Genomic DNA, 20,986 nt, shown 5'->3' with positions numbered 1-20,986 from the left:
TATTCTCTTTTTGTTTCTGTTACTCATGTTCAACTCTTGTTTTATTTCATTTTTTTCCTATTAGACCAATAGATATTGAAAACAATTTGAGACAGGCTGCATAGGAAATTATCGTGTCATTAATACAGAAGATAATAGCAGTTGAAGGCCTCAAAAATGATGCTCCTAAACAGGGAATTGGATTTCTGGGACTTTGAGAATAATGAGGAGGACTAATTGATATAGAAAGATAAATTTTTAAATTGGCTTACAAGTTCTTCGTCAAAATGGCATTAAAATATCTGCAGACAGTAGAGCAAAGGTCATTATAAAAATGATTATACGATTACTGTTAGAACATACAGTAAATATATACATATGCATAATAAATAACAAGGTACCATCTCTCTCTCTTGTGTTATTAAGCCAGCAAAGCTATGCTACCACTGTCAGCTGAAAACACTGTTACTGAAATCACTAAATCAGAAATCATTTCTGAATACAATATCTGAAATTTGTTCAGGCTGCTAGCTAGAAAAGAACTAGAATTCATTCTACGTGTGAGGGGTAAATAAAGCCGAGTGTAAAGCTCCAGAATAAATTATTCCAAAGACATAGTTTATCTGGTATAGCTCTGCAGGTCCACATCTCATAATTAACACTGAACTGAGTCAACACTGACAGATATTGATGCTGTGGAAGGAACATTTTATTCTTGATTCCTACAATATACTGTGAACCTAAAATTTTGTAATGTAACATACAATGCTGTGTTGAAAATATTTTCCATGGATAAATATGAAGGTCAGGAAGAAAGCTTTCTGGATAGAAAATGACAGGCAAGAGCAGACCAATTATCGTCTACCTCATATGGAGGAGAGACTCTGGGCCTAACAACAAGATTTACTGCAAAAGTTAAGAACTCTGTTATTTAACGAGACTGACTGAATTTGAATTAGGAGAGAATTTCTTCATGAATGAAGAACAAAGAATGACAGTTTTTACTTTTTTTTTTTTTTAATTTCTTCAAGAATAGATGCTATCCAAAATAGGAATGAATGAATGAATAAATAAATAAATTTTGTACCATCCACTGTCATTTTGCAGAGGAAAATATATGTATAAATTGTCCATTTAGGAGCAAGGCAACAAACTATAAAGGTGGTAGTGGACATCATATAAAGTTAGTGATCATTGGTCAAAATTGCAAATTAATTCCTATAATTATAACTCAGATAATTTTGAGTAGATTAACAGCAGCAAGAATTAAATTCCACCAAAATGCATAGGAATTGCTTCTTCTAAGTTGATCAACTAGAAAGTCATAACACAAGTATAACACCCAGTCATATTTACAAACATATTTTTTGGCACCTTTCTGACCAATCTGATTAATGTAAAGAACCATCCTACTGGAAAGGACATCAAGTGACCATCTTGTCTGTCATGGCAAATTCCTGGCTGCAGATGTGCACCCTCATCCAGCGAGGTTTGTATCAGTAAACGCTGCATTCTTAACAGATGCTGCAGAGGTATCCACTGAAACGTACTCCAAATCCTGCCTGTGACACAAATTGCACAATGAATCAGGACATTAGCGTTACCTGTACTGACAGTGCAGCTAAGTGAAAGAAAACAGAGGAGGCACGAGGCCACCTTTCCTCATTCCAGGCTGTCTAGGAGACAAACTTTCCCTTGACGTTGTTCTAATTTACTCTGAATGAAATAATCCCTTCAGGGCAGTACTCCAATCCGTATCAAACCCCCTTCCTAGCTTGGGACCCCATCTGAGCTTTTAGCCTACAGTCAACAGCATAATGAGAGAAAATGCCTTTTGAAAACTCTGAATTCAAGTTTATGTTGTATCTCAGCGAGTTATTCATGTCACAGCACTGCATGCACACAGGGTCCTGCACACTGGGGACGTATTTGATGATCTATAGGTTTGATTTCAGGATTTATAGGGATCATCAGATGTGCCTTTCCAGGAACTAGATTTTTTCTTGGTTTTCATTTTGCTTTGCAAAACCTACTTTTTCCCCTTATGGTCCCAAAGGGGGAAACCAATGTCTGTCAAATAATGCTTTTATAGCTGAGCAAGGTCCCAGATAGTTCTGGAGGTACTAAGGGACTGCAGATGTCCCTGGTTAGTGCTCAAAGAGTTATGCCAGCCAAGAGTGATGCACTGTAGTTCAACAGAGGCTTGATGGATGATAAGGACAGAGTTTTGAACATCAATGTGGAAAATACATCATCAAGTTCTGTGACACCAAAGTAATGAAGCCTAATGCTTGAGCTCATAGACAAAATTAGGTCCTTCCCAGTAATGTTGTTGCCCATGGAGTATTACTGCTCTCTATTATTTTAGTAACAACTAATTTCTCTTATTAAAGATCATGAAATCCTTCTCTAACTGCATAGGTCCCAAGAGAAAAAATGAGTTACATACCTAGCAGTGGAACAGTAGGACTGGAGCATGCGTTTGGTTAACTGAAGACACACTGGCGCTGCGAAAATAAGTTATGAGGTCAGTTAGCTAAAAGCTGGTGGTGTGACCATGGACTTCTGTACCCTAAAAATGTTTGTGGGGCTATGGATGTAGACCTACAATACTAAAACCAAACTGATTTGTGCATTCAGAAAACAAACCTGTTAACACCAGTGCGAGATTATGAATAGTAGATTGGAGATATTTCTGTAAGAAAAAAGGGTTTACTTGGAAAAAAAATGTTCATAGCTCAGATGTCAATCCAAGTGCATATCATGTGCTGATTACGCTCCCGTTAACAGTTCAAAGCCATCTTTTGAAATGTAAGCTAAATGCGTGCAGAAACAAAGTGAGCTGAAACACGGAACTTAAAGTTACGGTGCAACAGTGAAATGAATACATGAAAACGCAGCCAGATGTAATGATAATTGTCTGCAGCCTGGTCTGTCCCTTGTCTATAGTTCCTGATGCCTCATCTCGCATCTGTGATATTGGTTCAAGAAGAGGGTCAAGTATGTTGGCCTTCCCTATGCCAATGCTGAAAGCCTCTGTTGCACGAGGTTTCAAATTCCCGTACAGCATCTGTACAGCTCGGATGTGCACAGCTCTTGCATAAACACCTGTAGAGCTAGAACTCACTGAGATCCACTCTGGATATATGCAGTGGCCACGCAGCTCTCCTTTAGACCTCTTCACCCTGAGGTTAAGGCTTTTTTAACGTTTTTTTGCTCTCTAGCATCCCTAATACAATTGTGGATGCTGAGGAGTGGCCCAGAGGTGGTGGTTAGACTCGCCTGTTTTCCTGAAGTGGCCTCTCCTGCTGCTAGTCAGCCACTGGGCTACTCAGCTGCACGGGCTCTTGGGCTGACCACCTAGGCTGCCCCCTAAGTTTTTAATTTCAGCTCCAGTTCCCTTTCGCGGCTGCTGAATCCACCTCTATTTCTCACTTGGTATTGATTCTCAAACGCTGTCTATTGTTCTTATTTTCTAAACAGCTGGACCATTCACTTGTTTACTGCTCTGAATGGTGTATCTGGCCATTCTCATTTGAAAGTGCCAGCCAATGAAATAGGAAAAAAAAAAAAAAAAAAAGAGTCTGTTTATCTGATTTGATGTAAAACGCTGGAGAAGAGCCCAATACTTTGTCATCTTCATCAACATAAGGTTATGGCTTTTAACATCACATTCCTGGTGTATCTCGTTCTCCCATTTACAGTAAATCTAGAAAGTGAGTACCCTCAGCATAAGAGTGTCACAGTCCTTTTTAAAATTACATGTTTCATATCATTACAGCATGTACCATAAGTTGAAAATAATGTTGGTTCTTACATGTTGCCTTTTATTGCCATCAGTCCTGTTTCCAGGCTTTACTCCCAAAATTCTACACGTGCTGAATGTTTCAGAATGCAAGGCAAAAAATTCAGTTCAGCCAGTGATGGTGTTCTCGTCAGAATAGGCAAATGAGATTTTCAGAAGCCCAGTGGAAGATCAGCGTATCAATAAACGGAGAGTTTAACGTGTTGGAGAAGTCAGTCATCTGCAGAGTTTCGTTTCTTTATCAGTTTGAACTGACAAAATTCTGGTTTCCTGAAAAATACAGATAGGTATCACCTGTCAGGACTGGAAATATCAGAGGCCATACTGATAAAATGATGAAGTGAGCAGTGAGCAATTGACTGTTCAACTGACATTGAACTATTAATGAGAAAATTCAGAAAGAACAGAAAGAACAAACGTCAAAGCAGCACGGTATGGATATCAGGCACTATATTATCTCTTGCTGTTCTTCTGCCTTTTCAGAGTGCTTTTGGCTTTGTCTTCGCGTGGGTCCTAGCTAAGCCTTGGCTGGGACAAGCCTGAGCAGAACAGAGTATGAGCTGGAACACCTCGCCTAGCAGGTTGTTCCTGGTTAAACATCGTTTAATTTGGGTTGCCCCCAGTCTGCTCCCAAGACTCCCTTTCGAGACCATCCTCTATCTCAGAGATCCTGAGTGGGAAAATGGCCCCTAAGGAAGTATGGCCTCATCGCTGGGAATTCCCAGAAGGGAAAGTAAGAATACTCCTGGAAAGGATATAGGAATCCTTCAGCATGCCCACAGTGAGGTGGTTTTGGATGCTACAGTATGAGAAGGACATAAAACTATTAGAGAATGTCCAAAGGAAGACTGTTAAGATGATGAAGGGTCTAGAGGACAAGACACATGAGGAGCAGCTGAGGTCCCTGGGTTTGCTGAGCCCAGAGCAGAGCAGGCTGAGGGGAGGCCTGATGGCGGCCTGCAGCTCCCTCACGAGGGGAGCGGAGGGGCAGGCGCTGAGCTCTGCTCTCTGGGGACAGCGACAGGACCCGAGGGGACGGCATGGAGCTGGGACAGGGGAGGGTCAGGCTGGGGGTTAGGGAAAGGGTCTGCACCCAGAGGGGGTTGGGCACTGGGACAGGCTGCCCAGGGCAGTGGGCACAGCACCGAGCTGCTAGAGTTCAAGGAGTGTTTGGACAACGCTATCAGACGTAGGGTCTGATTTTTGGGTGGTCCTGTATGGAGCCAGGAGTTAGGCTGAATGATCCATGTGGGTCCCTTCCAACTCAGGATATTCTGTGTTTCTCTATGGAACCGTTAGTTATGCTCTGTGTCTGTGCAGATCTGAGGAAACTTGCCTATATCCTCTGTTCTGACAACTGCACAGTCAGAAGAAAGCTTGTCTGAAGGAAAATATTACAGCAAGATGTTAAACAATGTGGAAACAATACAAAAGTTGGCTGTAGACAAGAACTCTCACTTTAAAATGTGCTAAACTGGGTAACATAAAAATCACCCTTATTCCTTGTCTTTAAAATGAACCAGTTAGCCTGTGCTAAATATCGTCTGTATACTGGATTTCACAAAATTCTCTGTACTAACACTACCTAATATATGACACTGATGCTTTTGTTTACCCTTATTTGGGCAGTCAAAGGCTTTTTTCAGTTATTTGAATTATACTCCAGAAATTTACCAGATCTCCAGAATTCAAATCAGATGTTAAATTACAGAGATATTATCAACTCCAGCATGTAGTTTGTTGGTTTTGTTGTTTTTTTTCCAGAAAAATTGGACATTTATTCAGATAGAATTTACCTTATAAAACATGAAAGCATTGAGAGTATCAAGTACAACGATAAGTTGAACAATACTGGGATACTTTCCTGAACCTGAAACTGCTGCTGATTGCCACTGAAGAAATAAGTGCAAAAGAAAAGAAGATCTGTAGGGGATCCAATCCCGTAAACCTCTTGTCAGTAGAATTCAAAATAAATTACCACGAGAGCTCAGTTCTCTTTTTCACCCTAATATACCCCTTGTAATTTTTTACTTTTTATCTGTGATTCTCAAGTGCATTGACCCAGTTCAGCAAACTCACCCTGGCACAGGAGGCTGCAACTCCTCTTCTTTCACTGAAGTTGTATTTACCTATAACACAGTTACGCTTTGCTGGAATATTTCCTGCAGGGAAGGTGTAGAGGTTAACCAAACCACTTCCAGTCCTGAACTTCAGCCATCATACTTAAGAGTCACATGCAGCATTTTTACAAGGTAAATAATACAGTAAGAGTCAAAGTCAGGAGCTCAAGAGGATGAGGAGCAGACCGTCACTGAAATCGGAATGATTTATTTAATAACACTGTGAAATAGCACACTTCAGCTTCACTAACTCATCAGTGTCAGCTCCCCTCATCTGCACATGGCACTGGCAGCTTCTTAATATAACGATGAAATCCATGGGCCAAATTCGCCTCTGCTGCACCTCTGCAGAAGTTGATGAAGGTATGCCAGAATTAATGTTGTCTGACAATTACTCTCCATTTCCTAGAATACATGTAATGGGGGGCTGCAACACCTGACTAATGGAAAAACAGAATGATGCAGGTACTGTGGCACACAGTTGACAGCATCAAAGTGATCCTGCTTGGAAATAACCGAGTCCAAGGGTAGTCAGCACAGGCCCAGATCTGGAGACAAAAATGACTTCTGCAGAAGTCCTTAGACATCTTTCCATGGTGCTCCAAAACACTGCAGGTGAAGGACACATTTCAGAGCTACTGAGTTTTCCCATAGCACTGAGAAGCACAGTGCAAAGACAGCCAAGTGCAGGAACCACATCCACTCCACACAGATTTTTTAGGTTCATTTCAGCATCAGCCAGATAGGTTCACACAGAACCACGAAAGCAACTGCAGCCCAGTGTCCAGGTAGCTGGAAGACAACACTGAGACACTGAGGCTGGATCTGCACAGAGCTGACTTGGGTTCGTAGGGTTTTCTAGCTGATATATAAGCCAAAATATGTCTTGCAAGCATTTAGCTTGCATATATCTCCGTAACAAAATGGGCCACATCTGGCACATATTGTCCATGGTAACTGATTGAACTGGGTACGATACAAACTAAATCATGTGTAAGAGACAGATTTCTGTTCCTAGGAATTTTCGTGAAAACAGCCAAATTCAAGAAGCAAAGCCAAAATAAGATGTAAATTTAAGTTGTTGATCCCTAATGTACAATGTATACATATTGTATCTGACTTGTAATTTAGAGGCCAGAGGAGTAGTAATTTCGTATGTAACAATGCTGGAATGTACCCCCAAGCACAAATTCAAATGAGACCCACCCAGTACAAGCGAACTGGAGCACTGTGTCTTCCCAGCCCTGTTTCTTTTGTCTATCATTGGGAAGGCTTATTCAAATTCAGGTCACTTTGTTTGATCCCCTTTATCCCAAAACTTTGTAACTTTTGCTGCCTTTATACCTGCTCCTGGTCAAGCAATATTGCTTTATTGATGAATGCATTTTGTTACACAAAAACGTTTTAATTTATGTTTTCAATAGCATTCACAAACGTTGTCTGTCTAGTAAATGTCTTCCTTTTTTTTTTTTTTTTTTTTTAGGGAAAGTGTTTAGACACAGAAGCAGCTAAAAACGGTGGTTAGCACCCTGGGAGATGACAGCTCTTCATAGGTATCCAGCAGTTTAGAAACAGCTGCTGTATTTTATTTTATCAACTACAGGATTACTGGGGGCTAATGATGAGGGTGGTGTCATCTGCTTTCAGCTCACATCTGCTTTCATCTCTGCCACTAACTCTATTACCTTTGGCAGGTTACTTCTTGCTGTCATTTTCATCTATTTGTAGAATGAGGATGAGGATGATAATGTAACAGGTGTTTTGAAGATTAACTCAACAGTACTTAAGGCCCTTTCAGATACTCAAGTGAAAACATGGGTGTATAGAAAATCAAAGTGTAATTATTATGAAAATGTACATTATTGTTTGGAGGAAAAGGGAATCGAAGACAGGATGATGAGATAATCAGACCACTGGAACTGAAGGATTTTGAGACTTGCTATTAAATAAGTAAAATAGCAGAACTCTTAATTGAGCTTAGAGAGGATTTTCTTAGCAAGCACTGTTCATTTTCTTTTCTTTTTTTCTTTTTTTCTTTTTTTTTCTGGGGGGGGGGGTGGGGGGGTGAGTATTGCTATCTCATAGGAAGTTGTAAAATAGCATTCTAAGGACTCAATCCTGTAACTATATTCACAGGCCTAGTGAATACGATATTAACAAGGTAAGTCCTGATTTAGGTCCCTGTTGTTTTATTATTATTGGTTACATCATCAGATAAAGGGCTACTGGAGACAGTATGAGTTTATTATAATTGCAGGACTTTTGAAGAATTATATAATCAGAAAGTACCCAAAGGTTTACTGTATTTCTATTTATTGGAGACCAAAGGTCTGAACTAACCCGTGTTGCCATCAAGTCCCTAGGCTGCTCCTAAGAAGCCAATGTTACTTCTGCAACTAATGTGTTTTTTTTTCAGAGAATATTTAGTACTTCATGAAATGTAGTATCTACAACTCAATCCAGAAAAGGCTAAAGGGATGACATTTATAAAGCTCGGGTTGCCACAAATCAGATTTAACTATAACTGTACTACAAATGATGTAAAGTCAGACATAAATGAGATATAACACTAAGAGAGTGGAAGTTATATTACCCTACATTTCATTTATTGAACTTTCTTTAATTTATCGGCTTGTTTGGATTATACAGTATCATGAGCACTCCAGTAGCAACCCTCCGTTTGGGATTTCTATTTATAGCATTCTCTCTCTTCATTGGATGCCCCTCCACATTAGTTTCAATGAGGCAGTAATTAGGCCCTTAAAACAGAATTAAGATATCTCTTGTAACTGAAATTAGACAGAAAGTTTACCCAGTATTTTTTCAAAAAACATTTTTATAATTCTTTGAGACTGTGACAAAAGACACATTCCTAAATGTTTCTTTTTAAAATTTTCTCATGCTTTTCTTTCATTTTTTTTTTATGTATTTTGGGGCTAAGCAGCCACCATCTCCACAAATTTCAGATTTCACACATACACTTATTTAGCCATAAGGCGAATCTGAACTTTCGAAATTAAGCATAAAGCTATTCCCTGTAGGGTAGATTTCTTTTGCATTCTAAATAAATTCTGTCATGATAGCCAGGGGAACTACTTAGCTCTTCATGATGCTTAACTAGAGCTGGACCACAATTTTAAAGGAAAAATAAAACAAGAAGTATTCACAGCCCTAATCCTGAGTATACTTGCCAGTGCAGTCCTATGTACAGCTTTCATTATTGTAGTTGGTGCTATTAGAAGTGTCAAGAGTGGTATTACAGAAAAGTATTTCTTCCTCACCATCTATTGTCTGATATTAAGTAAACACAGTAGTGTTCAGTATGTCACACATGCAATCTGCACCAACTGCACTCATCATCAAAACTAATTGTACAATCAATGTACGTGTTCTGGTGAAGAAGGCTGCACGTTGGTTGCTTAAGGTATGGGGGTTCAGTATGTCACCTGCAGATGGTGGGAAAGACATGGCAGAGGTTTAGGAAGGAAAGTGATGACTGTATGTGCAGCTGAATGACACAGCTGTGTATTTCTTTTCTCTGACTTTGGGTTGTTTTTTCAGTGTGGAAACGTTACTCCAAAACTACCTTTTTTAGTGTGTGGGAATTAGACAGATAGCAATTTTGAGTATGTCTTGAGGGAGCAAGTTGATTTGAGTGATGAGACTCATAAGCCTTGTAATTACAGTAATTATGAGGCCATACCTTTACAGGTAAGAGCTCATAAGCAAAAACATTAGCATGACCATTTAAGAAGCTCAATAATTCATTCCAGGGCATGTGGTTGCAGTGCAATGCTTAACATAACCTCCGTGACTGCATTGGCACCTGGTCTCACCTCTGAAACGTGTACCCATCTTCTTAGCATATATCCCTTTGTGCTGTACTATTTGTATGTAGTCTTTTTAAGATGAGTTGAGAGTATCTAGCAGCTGCTGGTTACAGGTGGTCAAACCCTACCACTTGTTTTAGACATCATTTGTCCTGCAGCCTTACAAAGAAATCACCTGAAACACTGGAATGTTCTGACTCAGCCAGATTTTACTCAGAGAAATGCATATTGGAAAAAGCATTCCCTCCACAAAGGGAACTTTTTTTTTTTTTAATATATCCTACATGTGCTTTACACTAGCCCTGACCTGCTGGCTAATGGGATGGATGAGCAGGGAAAATTTGGTAGTATGAGGCATGCCTCCTTCCTAGTCAGACTGTCATCGTTTTTTGATTTATTTGCTCAGCACTTAAGTACCAGGTATATCTTCTGTGACTGTGAACTAAAATGCTACAAACCTTTTGAATGGTACTGGGAGAAAAGCTTGTTAGAAAGAAAAAAGCTTCTCATTAAGTAGACATGCTGAGACAGAGAATATAAAAAAACACGGGGTCATTAGATGGGATATTGTTAATATTCTTCAAAGTTTGTATCCATGAGCTATAGCAATAAATGCCAGTCATAAAATGATGGTATCATATGGAAACTGCAGAAGAGCCTTTTGATCGCAGCAGTATATAATATTTCTTGAAGGTGTGTGGAGGACAAGTTTGTACAAATCTGAGCTTGTTTCACTTTTTATTTAGTTTCATATTGCTTTGTTGAATTTCACTCTCATTGGGGAATACCTGCACTGTTCATCATTTATATTTATGAAGCTAATAAACACATTTTATCATCCAGTGAATTTTGTATTTCATTGTTACAATTTTGTTTGGAATTGGGAGCATTCTGGTCATGCAAAATTACTGTTCCATACTAAAATAATTTTTTATCCCAATCAGTTTCAGCTGCAGCTGAACTTCTGTATCTCTTTAAAATGCTTTCAGCAGGGAATAAGAAAAAATATTTGCAATCCAATTAAAACATGTGTTTTAAAAATACTGTGGGCATAGGCTGAAACAAGAGAGGGTCTGGCTAGATACCAGGAAAACACTTTTTCATCATGAGGACAGGCAGGGTTGCCTGGAGAGGCTTTGCAGTCTCCAGCCTTGAAGGCTTTCCAGACCCAACTGAGAAAAGCCCTGAGCAACCTGGTCTGATTTCACAGCTCATCCTGCTTTGGGGAGTAGGTAGAACTAGAGAAGTCCTGAGGCCCCTTCCAGCCTGTGGGTTATTTTGGTTATATGAAATGGTTGTCAACAGTGTCAGCACTCAGAACAATGGGTGTGGATTACACTTCTGAACCACCACCAGAACAGCTGGGCATTTTAAGACTTCTGTCACAGAGCTCAGTTTTACTGTACACTTACACATTATGCAATTAAACCATAATTCCTAAAAAAAGCTTCCATTTTCAAACAAAAACAAAATCAACGCATGTCTTACCAAAACCTGTGATATGAAGCAAAACCAGCCTCATAACGTTTGTATTATCCATTTCTTTACATTTGTGCTGTCTTGCATTAATATATAAGGTTGCAAAAACTACTCTCTAGATAAGGTAAGAATTTGTTGTTTTGTTTTGTTTTTTTTTTTTAATATAAACTTGTTTTTAAGCATTATCACCTCTCTGGCCTCTTAAGCCTTTGTGTAATAAAACAACTCTCCCTAAAACTTTGCATCCTTTCTCATCTCCAGATATGCTTATACATGAGAGTTTGGTAAAATACATAAAATAATATCCTGAATTACACTGTTGTGAAAACATGCTGAGAATTCTTCTGTGTTTTATTTTGGCTGAGCTTTTCTCTGGAATCTTTGCTTTGATTTTTGTTATGTTGGCCTCATTAAGTAGAAGTGTCCTTTAGTATTTTAGAAAGACTGCTGAGGGATTAAAAATATTTACAGAGTTATTTCTTTATGAACTTTTATGTTTATTATTTCTTTGGTATTATAAAAGGGGGATTTATCCAGGACTCTCCCACTAGTAAAGCGGCCCTCTAAAAAGCAACATTTAAATTAGGAATACTATCCACATTTTTACGTATTGTACACAAAAGTATATGTTAAAATAATATTATTACAATTGCAAAGTCAAGTACTCAAAAGTCAGGCAGAATGGGTGGTGTTCCTTTAATAAGCAACAATACATTTTTTACGCTTTTTCTCATTCTCTATTATGTTGTTGCAGGCCTTATTTACTGTACTTAATGTAAACCGTGTTTGGAAGACTGAAATACTAATTGCTTTTTAGGGCATCTCATTAAGAAAGCCTGGAGTTTCATCAGATGAATCTCCATTGTTCCTCTGTGAGATGGGGCAGAACCCCTTATGACTCTACACTGCTTTATAGAAGAGAACTGCAGTGCACAGAGGGAAATCGGAGATACCTGATAATTTGGTATGCCTAGGAGAACTTCATGCCTTCAGAGAACTTACATGCGCCATGGACAGTCCCTGCTGATTTTCTTTGCAACCATGAGGACTCAGAAATTCCACAAATCAGAGTCTCCGGTCAAGAACCTAGAAAAAGAGGAGGACATAGTTAATGAGCACCTGTGGTAAATTTGGTTAAATGACTTACTTCTTGTCACACATGAATCCTGCAACAGGGACATAATCCAATCTTCCAGAGCAGCATTCAACTGTATTAATAATTAAAACATCCTTTCTGTGTCAGCAATATCCCGACTCACCAAATACGTTCCAAGTTCTAGACCAAATAAGTTAGAGGTCCTACAGAAAACATTCAACCTCCTTACAAGCCATGATTCATGGAAGCAGGTCCCCCCTGGCCATTTATGAGGGAAGAGTGCTGTGAAAAATGCTGCATGATCATGTAACTTCAATATGTGACCATGCTTACAAGTCTAATTTGGACGTGGACAACTGGCCTGGAAAATTTCAGCCAGGAGGCTCACAGAGTTATTATCAACTGAACACCCATTAGCATGAATTGTGTCTGAGTAACAGAAAGTAACTATCAATACCACTCGCAATAAACTTTTAGTTAATAAACACTGATGGAATAAACAGCTTAACACTCACTCCAGGATTACCAGAACACACGAACCAAGTCTGTTAGGCCTGGGCTGGGACACACGGGGAAATACAGAAGGGACAGAATACAGCAGAATACAAAGTTCAGAGCAGACAGACTTGAAGAGATGTATACAGGCAAACGTTGATGCTGGGCGCACAGCAGGCAATTCTCACAGATAAAGGATTGAGTAATCAAAGGAAGGGACTGGTTTGAAACATTCTCTACAAACACAAAGGTATTAGGTAAATTAGAGAGAGAATTGACCTTTGATTGAATTGCAGCAGCTCCTTGGTCCTTCAAGCACCAGAGCTACGTGATGAGACCAGGAGAACAGCGGTGGTAGGACATAAGCAGGCAGGTAACTTGAACCCCAGATCTGGAAGGAGCAATCCCACTGTCACTTTGGGAGCTGTTTTGTCATCCCCAGCCTATCTAAATTGCTGAGTACATCCTTGTGGATTTCAAAGAAATGTGCCCTGTAACCATAAAAATGCATAAACACTTTCATAGGGGGACATCTAAAATCAGGAAATGCTCTTCTGGTACAATCGTCACTCCTTCACAAAGACACAACATAAGTCAGAGCTAGCTGAGCGTGCGTGATCCCAGGTCCCTCATTTATTTCAGTCCTCCTCAAAGTACAAGAAATAACTTCTTAATATTCAGCAAGAGGATTTGTCTTTCTAGGAAGAAGAACAGCACTTATAACTATTCCCTTTTAGAAAGATAGATAAATAAGAGAACTGATTTATTCTTTCTTTCTTCTTTCTCAAATAAAAGTTGTCCAAACATTCTTTCATTCTTTCTCCAAATTCCTCACACGCCCTATTTTAAAAAACAGCAGCACCAGCTCTGCTTTAGTTTCACTTCTTCCTCTTCAACCCTCAGAAAGGAGTCTGTGATTAGTGCACCCCACTCAGCTAATTTGTTTTAAAGGGACGACAGCCTACACTGTACAGCTGAGTAATCCGCTTGTTGAACCCTGGCTGTATAGTCTTTCATTGCTCACACTATTCCCACCCGCCTTACAACACGTACATTTTTAGAATACTTGCATAGGTCTATGCAAGTCTGATGATGTTACAGCCATTTATCCTCAGCAGCCAAAAATACTAGTATCTAGACATGTTGCTGTCACAGTAGCAGTAACCATTTCCCTCCCCAGAACCCAAAAACACGAAGGGCACACAACACAGTCCACACAAATTAGCGGTAACATGCAATAGCTGAAAAAAACTAGCATGTTAGTCAGCAATACTACCTTAACCATGTAATCAACCTTGGTCCTAGTACCAAGTGGGTCAATCAGTTCGATTCTGTTTATAAAAAAATTCCTTTACTCCTCTAGCTACTCCCAGCAGAAGTGCACCTGCAAGCTAAGCTGATGTACATTAATATCCTCCGGAGACAGGTTTCCTTCTACATCTTTGCCACGTCTACCTAATGGTACACAAAATAACCAGGATAAATTGTTTTAGTACCACAGAACAGTAAATTACAGTTAGGTTGGGGGTGCAGCCAAGGATGAACACTTGCGAAGCTCAGGCAAACAGGTTAGCTCTCATGAGACTTTTGTAAACAGTTGTGTCAACACTGTAAATTGTTGGTACATATTTGTCACAAAAACATCATACTACATTTGCTGGCTAGCTGAACACCGCATCCTTGTGTTATCAAACTCAGCCCTTAGGTGACAGATTTAATCTTCCTCATTATCGGTGGAGACGATTTTAATTCGGGGACCTACTTAATACACAGTCTGAGAGCATCGCAGTGTTGCTTTAGCAGGCACAGGTAAATGAAAACAGTCATTTCGCACTGCTCTGAAATAACCTTTTCCAAACTGCTCCAAGGGAGAGGTACGTTTGCTCCTCCTCAGCTGAAGGCCGGTTGCTATTTCGCTACCAGTTAGCGTGTGGTGATACTGACACAGACCACGACAACCGCAGAAGGCTAACATCTTGGCTGTGCTGTCCTTATCCATGTTGCACCACGCCAAACTTTTCCCCATCTGGCACCATCCGAAGTCAGCGCAGAGGTAACCCACATCGCACCACCAACACGTTCTCCTTCTCCCGAGCAGCCGTATGTCGACTGCAACCTTTTCTTTTGGCAGTGGAGACACTCTCAGGACCGATCCATCAGTTCTCAAGCATGGAGTGCATCTGAGCACAGAGGTGCGGTAGGGTTTGAAATGACGGGGCACAGATCAAGATTTGCCCCCTGATGGCTGATCAGAGCAACCAAGCATCCCCAAAGCGTCACCCTCACTCAACAGTAGACAAGACAGGATCCAGACTAAAATATTCAGACAAATGTTGCTTATTGAAATGTTTTAAACCGTCAGAAGACTGACTTGGCAGAAGCTGCATCTTGACAGCTCCAGGATGCACCTCCTTTCTGGTTTTTGTTAGGTTTGTTGCAAACAAAAATAAACTCTAATATAACTGTTAACAAAACGCAAGCAGGTAAAGCACACGAGGAAAGAATGGGACAGGCTGCGTCTTTGTGACTTTTATGCATCGTCCCATGTGCAGTTGAGAGCCTCTGACCAGACAACAGTAATTAATGAAAGTGTGAGCAAAAAGGTCTACTTTAGGTATCCTCAGATAGAAGATTGCACAGCCACCATCAGCATCCTTTCCTCTGTAGTTCAGAAACACGGATTCCAGTTTTTTACTGAGTTCATTTTCTGACCGTATTCACCCTTCACAGAGCCACTTGTATAAATTCATGAAGCAAGCCACATGTTAACTGGTGTGTTGTTTACATCATTTCCTAACACACAGTAAGCAGAAACATTTCGTAAGTTCTGATGTAAGAAGGAAAGATTTAAAATTTTGTCCAGAGGGGTAATGTAAACACTCTGCCATGATGCATGACTAGAAAATTGTTAACTGCTACACCAGTCAATAAACTGCTGCCCAAATCTAAGGAACTTCCTAAGATAATAGCTGTAGGTTGTATATACATATATATAATTTTATTTTTCTCCAGCATTTGTTCTTTCTAGGCTGAGAAATTCCTCCAACACATGGACAACACAATGCAGCTTTTTCACCCAAAAAAGTATACTTTGAGTATCTGTTACAATTTAATTCATTGCCAACTTGTTATCCAAGCATTACACACATTTTAGCTAAACATAAAATGAGCACACCCTCTGCATATCACACTTGTATTAGCACTACTGCTAAGCATGTAAAAACATGATATATATTTTTTAAACAGCCGCAGACTCCAACTTCAGGCAAGGTATTTGTGGGTTAAAACTGCCATCAACGCTAACATAAAATTACTTTTACACAAAGCATCACAGAGATGGTTATCAGCAGCAGTGAAAAAGAACAAAAAGTTAGCAGGAAAACTTTAGAAAAATGAATTTCATCTGCATAGGTGATAGAACGTGTTTTTATTTTCTTCAGTTGTTTATTCTTTTCCTCTTCAATTTTTTTTTTTTTTATTTGTGTCACTAAAATATTTTCAGAAAATTATTCCTGCAACTGTGAGATCTCTGGGAATTTTATTACCAACTTCATTGGAAGCAGCTGTAGGCCCTGCAAAGATTCCTTATGTTTATTATAGACTTTGCTCCTGACTATTCTGCCCAGATATTGCATTACACTCTTCATTAATGGTAAGTATTGTGCTTTGATTAAAAATACACGCAAGATGTACTTACAAGTTACAAGGTAGTCAAAATAAAAGGTTTTTTTGTTTGTTTGTCTGTTGTTTTTTTTGTGTGTGTGTGCGTGTTTTTGTTTTTTTTTTTTTGTTTTTGTTTAGCTCAGATTAGATTCAGAATAATCCTATAACTGATTTCAGAAGTTTTTGGACACTACCTGCTTACCACCAGGTAACACACAAGGAAAGTAAGTTACATCTACTGCTTTGAGGACTCTTTTAAAAACATCAGCCAAAGTTTTACAATGCAGTCAATTCTGATGTTTTTCTTCAGCTGCAGCTTCAAGTAAGGATTTTAGATTCAGCCTTCACTGAATATACAGCATTTGGATTCTAAATTTAAAGAAAATGAACTGCTTTGTTCCAGATACTTCCATTTCATCTGTGTATAAGATCGGTATACCAGCTACCTGTGGACTACGAATATAGTGTATTTTTCTGTTTATCTTAGGTATATGTACCGCCCCATCACATTTCTTTTGTGCAGAACAATGTGGCACCATACTTTTTGTCTTTAGTCCCAAGCAAATTATTCTCTACACCTGCCTTATTATTAAATATAATAAATAAATAAATAAATAAATAAATAAACCTGCAGGATATAATAACTACAGTATTTGCTCTAAGAAGAGTTGAAAATGTACTGTATGAGAGCAATAAATAATGAATAACAAAATATATTATTATTCTGGAGATTATTTCAACAATGTTTTTAAAAGAAATACCAGGCAAATGAAAAATGAAAGGTGTGCACTTAAATGTCAACTATTGACAGGAGCAAGAAACTTAAAATCACTGTATTCTGGTCAGCGTTGTGTGAATTCTCTCTCAATTGGAACTTAAAAGTTCTTGCTGCTAAGACTGTTATAAATGGAAATATTTTATAAACACAGCTTGTCAAAGTGAGGTTAGGACTGCAAGTGGAGTAAACAAACTAAGAGTACAGAAGACAAACTATTGCACTGAGGTTACCTTTCATTCCTCATACTTTTTTTATCCTGTTTACCCCATGTTGGACTAAATTTACAAATCTTTTTCACGGGATCTATGTGACTAATGACAATATAATTAGAATGGTTGCTGTTTTTGAGCCCTCCGTGCAGGCAAAACTTATGCCTACTCATGTGAATGAAGAGCAGATTTTGCACTCAAATTTGTGCATCCTGCAAACAAAATGGTGGAGTGTGGGTGCAGTTAGTTTTGTTATTTTAAAAGAAATTTTAACGACAGCCTCTAACATGCCTCAGCAAATGTAAATGATTGAATGGACCATCTTAACAATCGCTAACATCATATAGTATATAAGCACATATGAAACCATGAAATTGTTTGGTCATTCATTTCCCATTACAAAAATGCTTCTGTAGACAAACATTAGAGAAGGAACCCCTTAAAAATCTCAGAAGGAAATTTCCCACAATGATGAATGTGTGTTTGGAGACCTCATTCAGAAACAGCTTTGATAAACAGTCTGATTGAATAATTTGTGCCTCTCTGTGAAGACTTAAAAAGTCAAACACACAGAAGTCGTTATTTATCGCAATGCTAAAGCATTATATTATCCACAGATTTCTTAATGGCAGACCTACTGCAAAGAATTGAGGCAACAGGCTTAGGAGAGCCCAGGGCCCAATCCATCAAGGTGCCAACCACCTCACGCACTGAGAGCACCACTGGTTCCAGCTGCAGTCAAAAGGAATGAACACATCGGCCTTGCCAAATGCCTGAGGAGCTTACAAGGTCTCGCGTTACAGACAAGAAGTTCCAGTAGAGTAACGTAAAATCAAACACGTCTGAAGGACCCTTCCGAATGACCCCTTAGCTCACGATTCATGTGGATATGTAGGTCCAACGGGAAAGTACTTTTTACGATCCTAAAGCCAAATTCATTTCCTATCAGCTCTGAGAACACGGGGTTTGTATCCATATGATGATGATTTAAAACTTGCTCTAAAAGCAAGCAAACCTTTTTGAAATAAAACTTGTTTTGAATAAAATTTGTGTAATTACAACCTGCAATTAACACGTGACTTTAATAGATGATACAAGGTTCCAAGAAAATATTCAATTAACAAACAACATGTCTTCAACATCCTCTGCACCTGGCCCCACATACCTCCTGTAATCAGATGTCCCAGTTTTTGGCCCTACGCTGACTAGGGCATCTGATACTGACTTTTGCAAATTAATTCATTATTTAACTTACAAGTAGCTGGATCCAAATGCAAAACAGTACTCACAAGTTTTCACATATGCTAGTACCTTCCATTTTAAGACTGTAAATTAACATTGGAGAAAAATGCAAGTAACGAGGTAAAAGTATCACAGAAAGTATTAAGCTGTGCATATTTCAATGCGTACAGACATACCCTCATTTGTTATTTTCCTGTGTCAGTCAGCAGGTTTAGAAGCTTTTAAAAATTAGGCACAGTTTTCATTGCTGGTACAGCTTATTATGGTTACAAATAACGACTGGTGAAAATTATGTGGCTGTGTATCTAGAAGCTTGTGCTGAGACACTGTCACTGCGGTCTCATCTGCCCCCCAAAGCTGGCAGAGCCAGAAGTGTACACTGGACAAGCTATTACAGGAGCTCCGGCTCCTATTCTCCAGAACAGAATCAGCTAACCAGAGAGACAAAAAAAATAGAAAAAAAAAAAAAAAAATAGGTCAGGATAATAATCTTAGGCACTAACACGGTATTTTCCAGAAACTTTATGAGAGAACAATAACATTTTTGTAAAGAGCAGTGACAGCATCCATTGATTTCTGTTCAGGCAGCTCCAGACATTCCAAAAAACATCACTAATCTTTTATTTGTAAAATTATAATTTAGGGAAAAAAAAAAAAAAACACACAGGCATTCATCAGTTCTAATCAAATTAAGTTTAGAGGCACTTGAGATGTATCCCTTTGATCAGCTCCAAGTACAGAAGCTTTCTGTAAAACTGCGGAGTCATGGACAAGTAATCCCACTCTACTGAATGACAGAAATATTCTTCACTAGCTTAAGACAAACATCCTTCAGTCGATCTTTAATGTATGTGTTCAGGACTTTTGTACTGTGAGTATATGAGATATAATACATGAACACTATTTAATTCAAAAAGTTGATCAGGGTGAAGGGTCTGTTGCCTACAGCACGGCAAGTAAAGCTGCTCATCTTGCTCTGTCCCTCACGAACTGCTCGCCCTCAGACAGCCCTGATGACTCTCCTCCTCACACCTTCTTCTTCCCGACGCACAAACACCCACAGGCGTGTTCATTTCAATATTCATCGTCTCCTCCCAGCTCCTCTCCCCATGTGAGGGATGCTGGGGAGGACTGAACCACTGCCGCATCCTTACCAGATGCCACAAGACAGATTCTCAGTGTAGGCTGAAAAGACTCAGCATGTTTTGGGGCAGGGAGACCAGCAGGGTTACGACACAGCCTACTGTAATTCCGCCCTGTCGGGACCATGCCCTGCCCAACTGGCAACTGGGGCTGCTCACTCGGTGAAAGGTGCACGTGTCCTTCGAGCACCTCCTGAGCACACGCCGCACTAATGATCAGCACTTTGCTGGCCAAAGCTTTCCATCTCTTAGGGCTTCTCGGCGGAGATGAGGACAGCGGTGCAGGTATCCCTGTGTGCTTTCTGGTGCTGTAAGGCATAAAACATGAAGTGAATGAGGGGGCAAAAAAAAGAAACATGCTGGTAGTCTCAAGTGCTATGGTACTGCCTGCTGTCCTTCCTGCCCTGAGCCATGACCCTTATGTACATGTATGGCCACGGCACAGCTCTGCTAAACACGCTGCTGATTTACAGGGCTGTGCGCACGAAACGTGCATTTTCAGCCCTACAAAGAGTTAACCCTCCTGCCAAGAGGCCCTCAGAGGGCAGGGAGCCAGGAGAAAGCCACCCCCAGGAGCCTCCCAGCCCCGAGGATCCTGGAGCAGCAACGTGAGGCGTGAGGCAGCCTTGGCCCCAGCTGAGGTACGCCACGGGCACCCAGCGCGGCGATGGGGGCGTCAAAAGGTGTGGGGGCATCCCCCTGCCCACAGCCCCGCGGTGCCTCCACACGACACCCCTCACACCTTCAAAAGGAAATATTAAGATAAAGAATTAAAAGCGCACACGCAAATGCATATATATGTATTAAAGAATAATAACAAAGAAAAGACAAAGTGGCCAGCCACATGCTGCCCTCCCCTCAGCCCTTCGAAGCCCAACTCTGTGCTCCCAGCTCTGAGGGGAGCTGCGGGGTGTTTTGGGGAGGTGTGTGTGTGTGGGGGGGGGGGTGTTGGACGGTTGGGACCGTTGTGTCCGTTGGGTGTTTCCCGCCGGCGGGAGGAGCGCGCGGGGCGCGCGGCGCGCGGTTGCAGCCAGCCCTGTGTCAGCACAACTCGCGGGCGGAGGAGCGGCAGCGCCGCGCGGGGCCGGCGGGAGGCGGCCGCGGGGACGGAACAGCAAATGCTATTCAGCCCGAGCAGTTTCAAGCCG

At 40.2% G+C, this 20,986-nt stretch overlaps 1 long non-coding RNA gene across 2 annotated transcripts; it reads right to left on the bottom strand.

Annotated features, from left to right (window-relative positions):
- Nucleotides 1–666: 666 nt before the first annotated feature.
- On the bottom strand, nucleotides 667–20,983 carry LOC106019975 (uncharacterized). Of its 2 annotated transcripts, XR_011805899.1 has the most exons (7): nucleotides 14,653–20,983; nucleotides 13,084–13,295; nucleotides 12,216–12,299; nucleotides 5,864–5,946; nucleotides 3,797–4,054; nucleotides 2,429–2,486; nucleotides 667–1,541 (listed from the first exon to the last, which is right to left on the bottom strand). It is a non-coding gene; the product is annotated as an uncharacterized lncRNA (long non-coding RNA). The 2 variants fall into 2 exon arrangements; XR_005261745.2 differs by having other exon boundaries at nucleotides 13,084–20,981.
- Between the last annotated feature and the right edge of the window lie 3 nt (nucleotides 20,984–20,986).

This window comes from Anas platyrhynchos, chromosome Z, assembly GCF_047663525.1.
Source record: "Anas platyrhynchos isolate ZD024472 breed Pekin duck chromosome Z, IASCAAS_PekinDuck_T2T, whole genome shotgun sequence".
NCBI classification, from domain to species: domain Eukaryota; kingdom Metazoa; phylum Chordata; class Aves; order Anseriformes; family Anatidae; genus Anas; species Anas platyrhynchos.
The sequence above is the reverse complement of the archived record's forward strand: the minus strand, read 5'-3'. Positions and strand labels throughout refer to the sequence as shown.